Here is a 17,124-nt window from a genome sequence, read left to right on the forward strand (position 1 = left end):
ATTTTAGGTGGTAAGGAGGTTTTTGTTGTCAAAAATGGTTTCGTGGTGTAGTTGGTTATCACGTCAGTCTAACACACTGAAGGTCTCCGGTTCGAACCCGGGCGAAGCCAGTTTGTTTTTTACAAAACCTTTGAAAAAGAAAATATGAACTTGTGTTGTTAACAAACAAACAATTATATATAGTTAGATAAATATTAACCGGCGGTGCCACAAAGTAGTTTTAAGAAGACATTATTTGACCTTTTATAAAGTTAAATTAAATTAATAAACAAATTGAATGTTTGGTCTGATGGCTAAGGTTGGATTTTCTAACTCTTAGAATACTTAGCAGCTTAGCTGCCTTAGTTCAAGCCTCTTTAGAGTCGTGTTTTTCCTTTTTTTTTTTGTGACTTAATGTTCTAAGGGGGTGTTTGGTACAAAGAATGTGGAGAATGAGAATTGACTGTTCTGTTTGGTAGTACAGAGATTTCAGTAGAGAAGTATAGCTGAGAATCATTTCTCTTGTTTGGTACATAGGAAATAAACAGAGAATTATATCAACTTTATCATTAGCACAAGTATTTTTTTCATAACAAATATTTATTAAAAAATAAAAAAACATATAAAAAGATGCATAAATTCCAACCAAAATATGCATTGATCAAACCAATTCACATACAAAACATAGTTTTTAAGCAAAAAACATCAACCATAGTTAAAACCAATTCACATACAAAACATACTTCAACCATACACAACTATCCCATTGAACCATCGGTATACAACTTGACCATCTCAATTTTCTCTTCTATTGTCAACGCAAGAAAAGAACGTCCTAGATCCACATCTTTACCAATCAAATGAGCTGCTTTGAACCGTTTTTTCGTAGTGATACCTGGTAAAGCTTTCAACTCATCACTAACCTTTTCATAGATTTCACGAGCCTCCATACCTTCTTTGCTAAGTTGTTCACCCACCATCTCCCCAAATCGAAGCAAAACTTCCTTGATATCTTTGCAAGACTCTCGATATATCTCATCTGCATCCGTGCTTCTGCCGATGAATGTCTCATATTAAAGAACTCCTTAGCATTCGTAGGAGGACGAGACCAATCGTTAAGATGATAACGTTGACCTCGATATGGAGTTAAAAATCCTTCACCATTTGTATAACCGGCATCACAAAGGTAGTATGTTCCTACAATTAACCATAAACTCTATGTTAATTATCATACTTAAATCTATGTATATTCTTTGAAAATTGTCTATCACATACCCGGAGTTATTTTAAGACCATTGGGTCTACTGATTGCATCACGCAAAACTCTACTATCAGCTGCAGAACCCTCCCATCCCGCTAAGACATACGTAAATAAAAGGTCTCTCGTTGTAACATCCTAAAAATTTTAATGATGAATAAAGAAAGTTATGTTTAGTGATTTCGCGTAATTAATTAGTATCGGGTAGGGAGCGGGTCTTGGACGTGGATTAATTGAGATGGGTTAAATAAGAATGGGATTTCAGGGATATAAATACCCCCAAAATCCCAAAAATATCTTCATTTACATCTATTTCTTCACACACTCAAAACACACACATTCTAACCGATCAAGATTCGAAGCCGAGACCCGAGATTTTGTTGATAGATCTGAGTTGGTAAGGTAAGAACAAATCCAACAAAGCTAATATTACTGAAAATGGTTAGGATTGGATGGGTTAACCGGACCCGAAACCCAAACTTCCCAAATCGGACCCCTAAAACGTCGATTTTAGGCCGATTTGATGGTTGGGATTTGTAGGCGCCGATCATACGATTCCGTGGGTACCAAAATCGAGTTATTTGGCTAAGAAACGAAGGATTTATGGGCAAACAGATCTGCAGCGCGATAACTTCGCCTGCAAGATTAAGTTCGCCTGATGAACTTCGCCTTCAAGCGTAACTTCGCCTTCAAGCGTAACTTCGCCTACGGCCAAGTTCGCCTAAGGATAACTTCGCCTGAAGCCAAGTTCGCCTAAGGATAACTTCGCCTGAAGCCAAGTTCGCCTAAGGTTTAACTTCGCCTGAAGCCAAGTTCGCCTAAGGTTTAACTTCGCCTGAAGCCAAGTTCGCCCGAGGTTTAACTTCGCCTAAAGTGAAGTTCGTTTAGAAAATAAATTAAAAACCTAATGGAAAATGTGTTAAGACAGTTAATGGAAATAAAATTTTTCCAAGCTGACCTGGGACCCCAGCCAGGGGCTCTGCCCCTTGGACCCTGCTAGGGGCTGCCGCCCCTAGACCCCGCTGCCAGGGGCGCTGCCCCCGGACCCCCGTTCGTTGTGGGTAGTAGTTAAGACTAGAAAGATGTTATAAGTAGTGATAGTTAAATTGATATGTATACTTGTTATACAGTCAGCCGTGCACAACTGAAGAAAGGGATTACGATCAACGGAGAACGTAACCGTGTTCAGGTGAGTTTCTAGCCCCATTTATGTGTTACGTTTTCGGGGCTGTGTGCATACTCAATATGTTTGTTAATACACTTATCCTAAGAGATAAGTGTATGCCTTATGTGGATAATGTGAAATGTATGAATGATTGCTTGATGGTACGTGAACGATCTTCGGATATTGCACGTACTGTCAGGTTGTAACGCTATGTATAAGGTAAGTATGTTATGTATGTTTATGTGTATGAACATGATAGAGATAATAGAAGAAAGAAATGATAATGTATGGTTGTATGGTTACGAAAAGGGTACCGAGCCCTAATAATACTCGAGGTATGATGTATGGTTGTATGGTAACGAAGAGGGAATCGAACCCTACTAATATTCGAGAACTAGGGAACCGAACCCTACTAATATTCGAGGAAGAAGGGTACCGAGCCCTAATAATACTCGAGGAAAGAGGGTACCGAGCCCTAATAATACTCGAGGAAAGAGGGTACCGAGCCCTAATAATACTCGAGGAAAGAGGGTACCGAGCCCTAATAATACTCGAGGAATGTAGGGCGTAATGCTCTTTATAACATAAGATATGAAAGTAAGATAATACAAAAGAAAGTAAGAAAGTATGAAAGTAAGAAAGTATGAAAGTAAGAAAGTATGAAAGTAAGGAAGTATGAATGTAAGAAAGTATGAAAGTATAAAAGTATGAATGAAAGAATATAATGTTATGTGAATGGTATGATTATGTGATTATCTAGAACTCACTCAGCGTAGCTGACTTTTAGTATGCACGCAGGTGAGTAGGATGAGGCAGCTCGCTTGAGGAGACACATGGCACTGAACAAGAATCTGGCATCTGAAGACTTATGATGTTTTAATTTAATGCTTTAATGTTGAAAGACAAAGGATGTTTTGAGACAAGTTATGAATTATGTAAAGTTTTATGAAAGTTTTATTTTCCGCGTAAATGTTTTACTTAACTCTGATATTTAGAACTGTGTTTATGAGTAAATCCAACACGAAAGTAGGGCTACCGGTAACGGGGCCTTACAAGTTGGTATCAGAGCAAAGTTCGAGAGATTTAAGCATCCTACATGCTTAGACTCGAACAGAGTATGGGATATAAGTAAGAAAGGAAAGAAGATGCCAGTTCAAGAATGCCATGTGTTGCTCAAGCAAGAACAGTAAAGGTAAGGTGTATGATTAAATGATATATGTTAATGAGAAAGGAAAGATATGTGAACGGCAGGGATAGGAATAATTGATTGTTTACTTTGACAAACTGCTTAAGTAGAACCAGCACAAATAGACTAATAAAGGGAAGTGTATAGGACACGGAAAGTAACGTGATCAGCTAGTCACAACTGGCCACTGTTATTACCTGTTAGCCTTACTATCCTTGTACTAAATAGTTCCTTGAGTGATGATGTTTGTGTTTTCCCTTTTAGAATACAAATGGCTGGAGCTGGAGAATTTGTTGAAACTGGGGGTCGCACTGGGCGTCGTGGCAGGCCTCGTCTTGTCCGGCAACCCTCGGTAGAAGAAGCTTCCCACACCGAAGATGAAGGAAGCGCAGCTGGAGGAGACCAGAACAACAACGAGGAAGTTCAACTTAGCCCTGCAGTTCAAGCAGCCATTGTTCAGGCTGTAGTTGCTGCTGTGAAGAACCTGAATCCCGAAGGATCTGCTGGAAGCCGTGAACGAACTGCTGAAGGGGCGGGGGGTGATGGTAGGAAGGATGGGGAAGGTGAAAGAGGGGCCTCGAGTGGGGATAAGTCTGTGAAAGTCGATGATAGGAGAAGAGGACAAGGTGGGTGCAGCTATAAGTCCTTCAAAGGATGCGACCCGCCAAAGCTGACCGGGTTGGGAGACGCAATCGCTACTCTCCAATGGATAACCGCTATGGACAAGGTTATCCGCATTAGCGAATGCCGTCCCGACCAAGCTGTGGGTTATGCTACTCAGTCATTCGTAGATGAGGCTATGTATTGGTGGGAGAGTGTGGAGCAGAGGAAGACCCGTGAAGAGATCAAAGAGATGAAGTGGGATGATCTGAAGGAGTTAGTGATGATGAAGTTCTGTGCTGACGCCGAGGTTGAAAGGGCGGAGATGAAATTCTTAAACTTGAAAGCTGGGACAATGACACACCGTGAGTACACCACCGAGTTCAATCGAATGTCCAGGTTGGTGCCCGATATGGTCAACACTGAGGCAAAAAGGATCAAGTGTTATGTGAGGGGATTACCACAGAGAGTTCGCATGTTAGTCAGAACAAGTAAACCTACTACTTTCGATTCTGCTGTCGAACTCGCAGAAATGGTTTATGCAGACCTGGTTGCGGATGATGTGGTGGTGGGAGATGAGAAGAAAGAGAAGAAATGGGTCGCTCCTGCTAAACGACCCGGTACCCAGATATGGAACCCTAAGAACAAACAGCCGAGAGTTTGGGAGAACAGGTCGTGCAAGACTTGTGGCAAGGCGCACAGTGGTGCGTGTAGGTGGGGAAAGGGTTCGGATACATGTCATAAGTGTGGAAAGATACATGCCGGGGAATGTAAATTTGGGTCGAATGTTTGCTACAAGTGTGGGAAGGCAGGTCATTATGCTCATGAGTGCAGTTCTAAGCCTGCATGCTACAAGTGTGGTAAGACAGGTCACTTTGCTAGGGAGTGTACCGAGAGTGAAGCTGGAGGTAGTGGAAGGAAAGATGCTGATCAAGCCAGGCCAAGAACTAGAGCCTACATGCTGACTCAAGAACAAGCCAAGCAGATTCCGGATGTTGTCACAGGTACGTTTCTCGTGAACGGTGTTTCCGCTACTGTATTATTTGATTCGGGCGCAAACAAAAGTTTCGTAGCCACACCATTTAGTAAACTAGCTAAAATGAAATGTTGCCGAGTGTCTGAGACCCTTATAGTAGAAACCGCTAGTGACACTTCGGTTAAAATAACAAAGATGGTTAAGAACTGTAAGATAGAATTGGAGGGACATGAGTTCCCGATTACCTTGTACGTTATGACCTTGGGAGGGTTCGATGTGGTTTTGGGTATGGATTGGTTGTCTGGGTTTGAGGCTCAGATAGTATGTAAGAGTAGGATTATAAGGTTAAAGTCATTGGATGGTAGCGTGGTAACGGTCTATGGTGATAAGGAAAGTTCCGGGCTTAATGTCATTTCGATGATAAAAGCTGAGGGTTTACTAAGGCGAGGGTGTGGTGCCTACCTGGCGTATGTTGTCAACGCTACGGCCGAGACGAAAGAAATGAAAGATGTTCCTATTGTGCGCGACTACCCAGAAGTATTCCCTGAGGATCTTCCGGGGTTGCCACCGGAGCGAGAAATAGAATTTCAGATAGATTTAATACCAGGAGCCCAACCTGTCGCGAAAGCGCCTTACCGTCTAGCACCGTCTGAGATGAGAGAATTGATGTCCCAACTGCAAGAACTCCTAGACAAGGGTTTTATCAGACCGAGTGTTTCTCCGTGGGGCGCACCGGTTTTGTTTGTGAAAAAGAAGGATGGAAGTATGAGAATGTGCATAGACTATCGTGAGTTGAATAAGCTTACGGTAAAGAATAGATATCCTTTGCCAAGGATTGATGATCTGTTTGACCAACTGCAAGGTTCAAGTTGGTTCTCACGAATAGATCTCAGATCAGGCTACCATCAGCTGAAGGTGAAGGAGGCAGACATCCCTAAGACAGCGTTTCGAACGCGGTATGGACACTACGAGTTCCTCGTAATGTCATTCGGTCTGACAAATGCTCCTGCAGCATTTATGGACATGATGAATAGGGTGTGTCGGCCGATGTTGGATAAGTCGGTTATCGTCTTCATTGACGATATATTGATTTATTCAAAGAACGAATCTGAACATACTGAGCATCTGAGAGAGGTATTGGAGACTCTGAAGAAAGAGAAGCTGTATGCCAAGTTTTCGAAGTGCGCGTTCTGGTTAAGGGAAGTGCAATTTTTAGGTCACGTGATTAATCCGGAGGGGATAACCGTGGACCCGGCTAAGATTGAAGCGATAACGAATTGGAAGACTCCGCAGAATCCGACTGATATACGAAGCTTCCTAGGGTTAGCTGGCTACTATAGGAGATTCATCGAAGGTTTCTCCAAGATAGCCGCACCGCTGACCGGTATGACCCGAAAGTCGATAGTATTCAGTTGGGGGAAGTTTCAGGAGGAAGCCTTTGAAGAATTGAAGAAGAGACTCACGCAAGCCCCAATCCTTACTTTACCCGATGGCGACGAGGATTTCGTTGTTTGTGCTGATGCCTCGCATCAAGGGTTAGGTTGCGTGTTGATGCAACGAGGGAAGGTGATAGCTTACGCGTCTAGACAGTTGAAAGTCCATGAGAGTACTTATCCGACGCATGATTTGGAGTTAGCAGCTGTAGTGCATGCTCTTAAGATATGGAGGCATTACCTGTACGGTACTAAGTGCACCATCTATACAGATCATAAGAGTTTAAAGTACTTCTTCGAGCAGAAAGAATTGAACATGAGGCAGAGAAGATGGTTAGAATTGATAAAGGATTACGACTGTGAGATTAAGTATTACCCCGGTAAAGCTAACGTGGTCGCTGATGCGCTAAGTCGTAAGAATGAGGAAGTCCTTGCAACCGTGAAGTCATACAAGTTGATCATGAACTCAAGTCTTTTTGAAGAAATCATCAAAGTGCAGTCAGAAGTGTTAGTAGACGAAGGGTTAGTAAAGAAAGAAAGGATTTATGGCCAGCAAGATGAGTTGATGGAAAACGCTCATGGAGTTAAAACTAGATTTGACCGTATGTGGATTCCACGCCATGGTGATCTTAGAAGTCGAATCTTAGATGAAGCTCATAAGTCAAGGTACTCAATCCATCCTGGAGCTACAAAGATGTACCAAGACTTGAAAAGAGATTACTGGTGGCCAGGAATGAAGAATGATGTAGTGGATTATGTTAGTAAGTGCTTAACTTGCTTACAAGTCAAGGCCGAGCACCAAAAGCCTTATAGGAAGATGCAACCGCTAGAGATACCTGAGTGGAAATGGGAACACATCACCATGGATTTCATAACTAAGCTACCTCGTACAGCTAAGCAACATGATACCATCTGGGTGATTGTGGACCGTTTGACCAAGAGTGCTCACTTTCTGCCCATACGAGAGGCCATCTCGTCAGAAACGTTAGCAAGCTTGTTCATCAAGGAAGTGGTAACCAAGCATGGAGTACCGTTATCGATCGTGTCTGATAGGGATACACGGTTTACTTCGAGGTTCTGGAAGAAATTTCATGAAGCTATGGGGACGAGGTTGAACATCGGTACGGCGTATCATCCTCAAACCGATGGACAGTCCGAACGGACGATCCAAACCCTTGAGGATATGCTACGTGCTTGTGTTTTAGATTTTGGTGGAAGTTGGGATGATCATCTGCATCTGGCAGAGTTCTCCTATAACAACAGTTACCATTCAAGTATTGGTATGCCACCGTTTGAGATGCTGTACGGTAGACGATGTAGAACCCCGGTGTGTTGGGGTGAGATTGGTCAGAAGGAAATGGGAAGCATAGAAGTGGTTCAAGAAACGTCTTCAAAGTTCGATCAGATCAAAGCAAGAATGAAAGCCGCTCAAGACAGACAAAAGTCTTATGCAGATAAGCGGCGACGACCAATTGAGTTTAACGTGGGTGACTATGTGATGCTCAAAGTCTCGCCTTGGAAGGGGATTATCCGTTTTAGGAAAAGAGGAAAGTTGAGTCCGAGGTACATTGGACCGTTCAAGATTGTAAAACGTGTGGGTGAAGTAGCTTATAAACTGGATTTACCCGATGAGTTAGAAGGAATTCATTCAACCTTCCATGTTTCTCATCTGAGGAAGTGTCTAGCTGATGACACGTCTCACGTGCCATTGATGGATATTGAGGTTGATGAACAATTGAACTACATCGAGCAACCGATAGAGATCGCTGATCGCAAGGAAAAGCAGCTTCGTCACAAGATTATACCTTTGGTAAAAGTGATATGGAAACACCGCAAAGGATCGGATGCTACTTGGGAAGCGGAGGATGAGATGCGCAAGTTTAACCCTAGTTTGTTTATGTAATAGTTAAGTTTCGGAGACGAAACCTTTTTAAGGGGGAAAGACTTGTAACATCCTAAAAATTTTAATGATGAATAAAGAAAGTTATGTTTAGTGATTTCGCGTAATTAATTAGTATCGGGTAGGGAGCGGGTCTTGGACGTGGATTAATTGAGATGGGTTAAATAAGAATGGGATTTCAGGGATATAAATACCCCCAAAATCCCAAAAATATCTTCATTTACATCTATTTCTTCACACACTCAAAACACACACATTCTAACCGATCAAGATTCGAAGCCGAGACCCGAGATTTTGTTGATAGATCTGAGTTGGTAAGGTAAGAACAAATCCAACAAAGCTAATATTACCTATGCTTTCATGCTTTCTTTTGTTTACGGTAACAAATGATGTAAGTAGCGACTGAATGGGACCCACAGAACGAGGTGAATCTTTTCTTTCATCAACATTTTTTTGTGTTTTTGAGTTGTATGATAGCGATGACTGCCGGTTATAAGTAGGGCCGCCGGTTACAACTGTATAATTCTTACTAGAAACGGATTCGGTTTTCTTCACGCCATGAAATGTAAAATCTCTCTTTGGCAAACTATAATCATCAACATTAATCACATTAACAGCTTCATCTTCAATTACAACATTGCTAGTTTCCTTTTTACAATCACTATCCTCTAACAATACTTGCGGTGAATCTTTTATTTCATCAACATTTTTATGTGTTTTTGAGTTGTATGATAATGATGACTGCCGGTTATAAGTAGTGCTGCCGGTTACAACTGTATGATTCTTACTTGAAACAGATTCGGTTTTCTTCACGCCATGAAATTTAAATGTAAAATCTCTCTTTGACAAACTATAATCATCAACATTAATCACATTAACAGCTTCATCTTCAATTACAGCACTGCTAGTTTCCTTTTTACAATCAATATCCTCTAATGATACTTGCGGTTTTGAAAACTGTGAAAAAGACTGATCACGCTCATCAGCTTTCTGTACCGAGAAGCTAGCAAGATTTGGTGAATAAATCTTCAACAGAGCTTCTTTTAACGACATTAAAACAGACACCTCATCAGATAAGAACACTTTTCGTTTATCTGGGGTCACATTAACATCACAAACACTAGTTGGAACAACAAAGTTCATTATTGCAATCGGATATTGCTATGAGTTTGCTGATCTGTACAATTCATTCACAAGCTTGCTGACTTTTGGCATGTCAACGGGTCGTCCGTTAACAAAATAATATTGTCGATCGCCTAAACTTCGTCCACTACCGTTACCAGATTTAGAAAGAAAACCATCCACTTGACAAGTATCTGATATAGATAGATTCAGGGGCTCTAAACAGGTGAAAGTGTTCATGCCAAACACTGTAATGATATTATCTTTTAAAGAGCCGGTTCCTTGTGTTTTAACTACTATAGAGGATTTGTTTTTTCCAGTTGTGTTTTTGCAAACCAACCGAACCCCTTTGGCAGTTAGAGCATAGGCCTGCATTCATAAAAAGAATTCTATAAAAAATGAGATGTAGTTTCATCTTTAGATGATAATACAGAACGATTAAGCCTACTAAACCTTAAATATAACTAGTAAAGAATTACAATTAACAGTAAATCAAGAAAAATTACAAAGTATTGTATCATTTTTAATAATTAAGAACATTATCAAATGGATCCATATGTTGTTGAAGCAACAACAAGCAGATAAGCTCAAAAAGGACTGAAATAACTCACATTCAGTAATGAAATCAACTTTCCATACTCCTTCCTAATGTTGCGATGGAACTCTTTGCATCTCACAGGCAAATTAGAGAACAACTTCTTCACAGTAACAGTGGTACCAACCTGTCGTGCAGTCGTTCTCTCATCTGTAAGCAAACCAGATCGGTCAAAGGTCAAATGCGTTGCAACTTTCTCATTTTGTGTTCTTGTTTCCACTGTTAAATCCCCTAAATTACACAGAGCACTCAGAGCTTCCCCTCTAAACCCAAAAGTCGTCAACGATTGAAGATCAGGAAAATCCGTTAACTTCGACGTATGATGCTTAAGTGCTAACGCCTTCAAATTACACAAAATCACAAAAAAATAAAAGCTCAACATCATCAATAACGCTTATTAGCTATTACAAAATGTACCTTTTGAAATTACACAAAATCACAAAATTAAACATTAAGCATCATCAATAAAACTTCACTCAAAAAATCACTAATTCATCAATAAAACTTATTAGTTTATTACACAATGTACCTTGAAATTACACAAAATCACAAAATTAAAAGTCATGGATCATCAACATAACTTTTTCACTCACAATCAACAAAACTTATTAGTCATTACACAATTACCTTGAACTCAAACAAAATCACAAATATAAAAGTTGAAAATCATTAACAAAACTTTCTCACTCACAAGTTCACTAATTTATCAGTAAAACTTATTTACCTTTAAATTACACAAAATCACTAACTTAAAATTTGGAAATCATCAACAAAAATTCGCTCACAAAATCACTAATTCATCAATAAACTTACTCCCTCCGTCCGTTATAAGTGTTCATGTTTGAAAAACACAAAGGTTAAGGTGGATTGAATGATTACTTTTTTTTCTTACCAAATAACAATAATGCCCTTGAAAAGTGGTCCATCAATATTGTTTATTAATGTTAGTTGTGTGTGTTTAAGGGTAAACTTGGAAATTGGCTAATAAATTTTAAAAGTGGACACATGTAATGGGACAAATAAAAAAGGAAATGTGGACACTTACAATGGAACGGAGGGAGTATTATTTAGTACACAATGCACATTAAAATTACATAAAATTAAACATTAACCATCTTCAACAAAACTTCACTCACAAAATCACTAATGGATCAAATACAAATTAGATTAACGTGCCAACTGTGATAATCAAGTAGTGTAATTATATATACAACATAATGTAATTATAGTACGATGTAATTACATAATAACACTAATTACTTGTATATATAATTACACTATTTGATTCTCACATATAGCACGCTACTTTAATTTGTATGTTAACTTTCCCCTTCATTCATATAAACAAAACAATGTACCTTGAAATTGTGTGGTGAAATGCCGCAGCCGTTATCGACGACCTGAAACGACTCTTGGCCGAATTCCTTCAAGGAAACCTCGATGCTGGTGGCACCGGCGTCCAAGCTGTTCTCCACGAGCTCCTTGACGGCGGAAGAGAGGTCCAGAATCACTTGACCGGAGCAGATTCTGTGGATTGCGGTCTTGCTGATCGGCTTTATCGACGGAGATGTTATAGTTGATGAAGGTGCGTCACTGCCTTCCATTGAAACAACTGTTTAGCTTGAATCAAACGTGAATTTGCATGGAATCGAATGAATTTGGAAGAAACTGGATTGAAAGGGGTTTTTTGGTGGAAATGGAACCCTAGGTGTATATTTCAGTGGCTTACCGCCAAAATTAAAATGAAAAACTACACTAATTTTAGGTGGTAAGGAGGTTTTTGTTGTCAAAAATGGTTTCGTGGTGTAGTTGGTTATCACGTCAGTCTAACACACTGAAGGTCTCCGGTTCGAACCCGGGCGAAGCCAGTTTGTTTTTTACAAAACCTTTGAAAAAGAAAATATGAACTTGTGTTGTTAACAAACAAACAATTATATATAGTTAGATAAATATTAACCGGCGGTGCCACAAAGTAGTTTTAAGAAGACATTATTTGACCTTTTATAAAGTTAAATTAAATTAATAAACAAATTGAATGTTTGGTCTGATGGCTAAGGTTGGATTTTCTAACTCTTAGAATACTTAGCAGCTTAGCTGCCTTAGTTCAAGCCTCTTTAGAGTCGTGTTTTTCCTTTTTTTTTTTGTGACTTAATGTTCTAAGGGGGTGTTTGGTACAAAGAATGTGGAGAATGAGAATTGACTGTTCTGTTTGGTAGTACAGAGATTTCAGTAGAGAAGTATAGCTGAGAATCATTTCTCTTGTTTGGTACATAGGAAATAAACAGAGAATTATATCAACTTTATCATTAGCACAAGTATTTTTTTCATAACAAATATTTATTAAAAAATAAAAAAACATATAAAAAGATGCATAAATTCCAACCAAAATATGCATTGATCAAACCAATTCACATACAAAACATAGTTTTTAAGCAAAAAACATCAACCATAGTTAAAACCAATTCACATACAAAACATACTTCAACCATACACAACTATCCCATTGAACCATCGGTATACAACTTGACCATCTCAATTTTCTCTTCTATTGTCAACGCAAGAAAAGAACGTCCTAGATCCACATCTTTACCAATCAAATGAGCTGCTTTGAACCGTTTTTTCGTAGTGATACCTGGTAAAGCTTTCAACTCATCACTAACCTTTTCATAGATTTCACGAGCCTCCATACCTTCTTTGCTAAGTTGTTCACCCACCATCTCCCCAAATCGAAGCAAAACTTCCTTGATATCTTTGCAAGACTCTCGATATATCTCATCTGCATCCGTGCTTCTGCCGATGAATGTCTCATATTAAAGAACTCCTTAGCATTCGTAGGAGGACGAGACCAATCGTTAAGATGATAACGTTGACCTCGATATGGAGTTAAAAATCCTTCACCATTTGTATAACCGGCATCACAAAGGTAGTATGTTCCTACAATTAACCATAAACTCTATGTTAATTATCATACTTAAATCTATGTATATTCTTTGAAAATTGTCTATCACATACCCGGAGTTATTTTAAGACCATTGGGTCTACTGATTGCATCACGCAAAACTCTACTATCAGCTGCAGAACCCTCCCATCCCGCTAAGACATACGTAAATAAAAGGTCTCTCGTTGTAACATCCTAAAAATTTTAATGATGAATAAAGAAAGTTATGTTTAGTGATTTCGCGTAATTAATTAGTATCGGGTAGGGAGCGGGTCTTGGACGTGGATTAATTGAGATGGGTTAAATAAGAATGGGATTTCAGGGATATAAATACCCCCAAAATCCCAAAAATATCTTCATTTACATCTATTTCTTCACACACTCAAAACACACACATTCTAACCGATCAAGATTCGAAGCCGAGACCCGAGATTTTGTTGATAGATCTGAGTTGGTAAGGTAAGAACAAATCCAACAAAGCTAATATTACTGAAAATGGTTAGGATTGGATGGGTTAACCGGACCCGAAACCCAAACTTCCCAAATCGGACCCCTAAAACGTCGATTTTAGGCCGATTTGATGGTTGGGATTTGTAGGCGCCGATCATACGATTCCGTGGGTACCAAAATCGAGTTATTTGGCTAAGAAACGAAGGATTTATGGGCAAACAGATCTGCAGCGCGATAACTTCGCCTGCAAGATTAAGTTCGCCTGATGAACTTCGCCTTCAAGCGTAACTTCGCCTTCAAGCGTAACTTCGCCTACGGCCAAGTTCGCCTAAGGATAACTTCGCCTGAAGCCAAGTTCGCCTAAGGATAACTTCGCCTGAAGCCAAGTTCGCCTAAGGTTTAACTTCGCCTGAAGCCAAGTTCGCCTAAGGTTTAACTTCGCCTGAAGCCAAGTTCGCCCGAGGTTTAACTTCGCCTAAAGTGAAGTTCGTTTAGAAAATAAATTAAAAACCTAATGGAAAATGTGTTAAGACAGTTAATGGAAATAAAATTTTTCCAAGCTGACCTGGGACCCCAGCCAGGGGCTCTGCCCCTTGGACCCTGCTAGGGGCTGCCGCCCCTAGACCCCGCTGCCAGGGGCGCTGCCCCCGGACCCCCGTTCGTTGTGGGTAGTAGTTAAGACTAGAAAGATGTTATAAGTAGTGATAGTTAAATTGATATGTATACTTGTTATACAGTCAGCCGTGCACAACTGAAGAAAGGGATTACGATCAACGGAGAACGTAACCGTGTTCAGGTGAGTTTCTAGCCCCATTTATGTGTTACGTTTTCGGGGCTGTGTGCATACTCAATATGTTTGTTAATACACTTATCCTAAGAGATAAGTGTATGCCTTATGTGGATAATGTGAAATGTATGAATGATTGCTTGATGGTACGTGAACGATCTTCGGATATTGCACGTACTGTCAGGTTGTAACGCTATGTATAAGGTAAGTATGTTATGTATGTTTATGTGTATGAACATGATAGAGATAATAGAAGAAAGAAATGATAATGTATGGTTGTATGGTTACGAAAAGGGTACCGAGCCCTAATAATACTCGAGGTATGATGTATGGTTGTATGGTAACGAAGAGGGAATCGAACCCTACTAATATTCGAGAACTAGGGAACCGAACCCTACTAATATTCGAGGAAGAAGGGTACCGAGCCCTAATAATACTCGAGGAAAGAGGGTACCGAGCCCTAATAATACTCGAGGAAAGAGGGTACCGAGCCCTAATAATACTCGAGGAAAGAGGGTACCGAGCCCTAATAATACTCGAGGAATGTAGGGCGTAATGCTCTTTATAACATAAGATATGAAAGTAAGATAATACAAAAGAAAGTAAGAAAGTATGAAAGTAAGAAAGTATGAAAGTAAGGAAGTATGAATGTAAGAAAGTATGAAAGTATAAAAGTATGAATGAAAGAATATAATGTTATGTGAATGGTATGATTATGTGATTATCTAGAACTCACTCAGCGTAGCTGACTTTTAGTATGCACGCAGGTGAGTAGGATGAGGCAGCTCGCTTGAGGAGACACATGGCACTGAACAAGAATCTGGCATCTGAAGACTTATGATGTTTTAATTTAATGCTTTAATGTTGAAAGACAAAGGATGTTTTGAGACAAGTTATGAATTATGTAAAGTTTTATGAAAGTTTTATTTTCCGCGTAAATGTTTTACTTAACTCTGATATTTAGAACTGTGTTTATGAGTAAATCCAACACGAAAGTAGGGCTACCGGTAACGGGGCCTTACAAGTTGGTATCAGAGCAAAGTTCGAGAGATTTAAGCATCCTACATGCTTAGACTCGAACAGAGTATGGGATATAAGTAAGAAAGGAAAGAAGATGCCAGTTCAAGAATGCCATGTGTTGCTCAAGCAAGAACAGTAAAGGTAAGGTGTATGATTAAATGATATATGTTAATGAGAAAGGAAAGATATGTGAACGGCAGGGATAGGAATAATTGATTGTTTACTTTGACAAACTGCTTAAGTAGAACCAGCACAAATAGACTAATAAAGGGAAGTGTATAGGACACGGAAAGTAACGTGATCAGCTAGTCACAACTGGCCACTGTTATTACCTGTTAGCCTTACTATCCTTGTACTAAATAGTTCCTTGAGTGATGATGTTTGTGTTTTCCCTTTTAGAATACAAATGGCTGGAGCTGGAGAATTTGTTGAAACTGGGGGTCGCACTGGGCGTCGTGGCAGGCCTCGTCTTGTCCGGCAACCCTCGGTAGAAGAAGCTTCCCACACCGAAGATGAAGGAAGCGCAGCTGGAGGAGACCAGAACAACAACGAGGAAGTTCAACTTAGCCCTGCAGTTCAAGCAGCCATTGTTCAGGCTGTAGTTGCTGCTGTGAAGAACCTGAATCCCGAAGGATCTGCTGGAAGCCGTGAACGAACTGCTGAAGGGGCGGGGGGTGATGGTAGGAAGGATGGGGAAGGTGAAAGAGGGGCCTCGAGTGGGGATAAGTCTGTGAAAGTCGATGATAGGAGAAGAGGACAAGGTGGGTGCAGCTATAAGTCCTTCAAAGGATGCGACCCGCCAAAGCTGACCGGGTTGGGAGACGCAATCGCTACTCTCCAATGGATAACCGCTATGGACAAGGTTATCCGCATTAGCGAATGCCGTCCCGACCAAGCTGTGGGTTATGCTACTCAGTCATTCGTAGATGAGGCTATGTATTGGTGGGAGAGTGTGGAGCAGAGGAAGACCCGTGAAGAGATCAAAGAGATGAAGTGGGATGATCTGAAGGAGTTAGTGATGATGAAGTTCTGTGCTGACGCCGAGGTTGAAAGGGCGGAGATGAAATTCTTAAACTTGAAAGCTGGGACAATGACACACCGTGAGTACACCACCGAGTTCAATCGAATGTCCAGGTTGGTGCCCGATATGGTCAACACTGAGGCAAAAAGGATCAAGTGTTATGTGAGGGGATTACCACAGAGAGTTCGCATGTTAGTCAGAACAAGTAAACCTACTACTTTCGATTCTGCTGTCGAACTCGCAGAAATGGTTTATGCAGACCTGGTTGCGGATGATGTGGTGGTGGGAGATGAGAAGAAAGAGAAGAAATGGGTCGCTCCTGCTAAACGACCCGGTACCCAGATATGGAACCCTAAGAACAAACAGCCGAGAGTTTGGGAGAACAGGTCGTGCAAGACTTGTGGCAAGGCGCACAGTGGTGCGTGTAGGTGGGGAAAGGGTTCGGATACATGTCATAAGTGTGGAAAGATACATGCCGGGGAATGTAAATTTGGGTCGAATGTTTGCTACAAGTGTGGGAAGGCAGGTCATTATGCTCATGAGTGCAGTTCTAAGCCTGCATGCTACAAGTGTGGTAAGACAGGTCACTTTGCTAGGGAGTGTACCGAGAGTGAAGCTGGAGGTAGTGGAAGGAAAGATGCTGATCAAGCCAGGCCAAGAACTAGAGCCTACATGCTGACTCAAGAACAAGCCA

General features: G+C 40.5%; 2 non-coding genes and 1 pseudogene across 2 annotated transcripts; 2 read left to right on the top strand and 1 right to left on the bottom strand.

Annotated features, from left to right (window-relative positions):
* The first annotated feature begins 36 nt into the window (after positions 1 to 36).
* Positions 37 to 110, top strand: TRNAV-AAC (transfer RNA valine (anticodon AAC)). The gene has a single exon. It is a non-coding gene; the product is annotated as a tRNA-Val (tRNA).
* LOC143534156 (DNA mismatch repair protein PMS1-like) lies at positions 64 to 11,871 on the bottom strand (annotated as a pseudogene).
* A 137-nt stretch (positions 11,872 to 12,008) lies between these two features.
* Positions 12,009 to 12,082, top strand: TRNAV-AAC (transfer RNA valine (anticodon AAC)). Its single transcript has one exon. It is a non-coding gene; the product is annotated as a tRNA-Val (tRNA).
* Positions 12,083 to 17,124: the final 5,042 nt, after the last annotated feature.

Source organism: Bidens hawaiensis, unplaced genomic scaffold (assembly GCF_021521415.1).
Source record: "Bidens hawaiensis isolate Kalapana, Puna unplaced genomic scaffold, B.hawaiensis_p1.1 tig00010069_1, whole genome shotgun sequence".
NCBI classification, from domain to species: Eukaryota; Viridiplantae; Streptophyta; class Magnoliopsida; order Asterales; family Asteraceae; genus Bidens; species Bidens hawaiensis.